Source organism: Penaeus monodon, chromosome 33 (assembly GCF_015228065.2).
Source record: "Penaeus monodon isolate SGIC_2016 chromosome 33, NSTDA_Pmon_1, whole genome shotgun sequence".
In the NCBI taxonomy this organism is placed as follows: Eukaryota; Metazoa; Arthropoda; class Malacostraca; order Decapoda; family Penaeidae; genus Penaeus; species Penaeus monodon.
Genome location: NC_051418.1, coordinates 3067015 through 3067552, shown reverse-complemented (window position 1 = coordinate 3067552; position 538 = coordinate 3067015). Strand labels below are relative to the sequence as shown.

Here is a 538-nt window from a genome sequence, read left to right as displayed (position 1 = left end):
ATCAGAGTTTAATTAATGGTAGTCAGATAATCATGCCATGGAATATTTTCCTTGGAGATTTAAAAGATATGTATGTTGATAAGATTTCTTAATTTTGTACTACATATGTTAAGAATTTATCATCATTAATAATAATGAAATATATCCTTTTATATGTAGAAATTAAAGGATAGCTATATCTTATACGTAAAAAGTGAAAAGGGTAATACTTGATTAGATATGTAACATTAACACTAATGTCTGCATTTACCATCTGGAGCACATAACAATCTAAGACACGTTTATTTTAGCCCATGTCTCTCACAAGTGAATAATAAGGACAATATGTCCTTATTATTCTAGGCTAGGTTGCATCAGGTGATTGTCATGGCTTCTGCATTTTTGGTGTTCTTAAAAATTTTATCAAACCTTTATCAGGGGTTTATATCAGGTTAGTTTGTTTCCCACAATAATGTAGTACAAGATAAAATTTCCCTGTAATGGACAGAATGACCAAAAATAATGCGAGTTGATAATAAGAAAGTTGTGCAACATGTAG

At 29.7% G+C, this 538-nt stretch overlaps 1 protein-coding gene across 1 annotated transcript in view; it reads left to right on the top strand.

Moving 5' to 3' along the window:
* The window catches only part of LOC119593946 (eukaryotic translation initiation factor 3 subunit J-like), a gene marked incomplete in the record, with an annotated part of 9635 nt that overhangs the window by 1130 nt on the left and 7967 nt on the right, over nt 1-538 (top strand).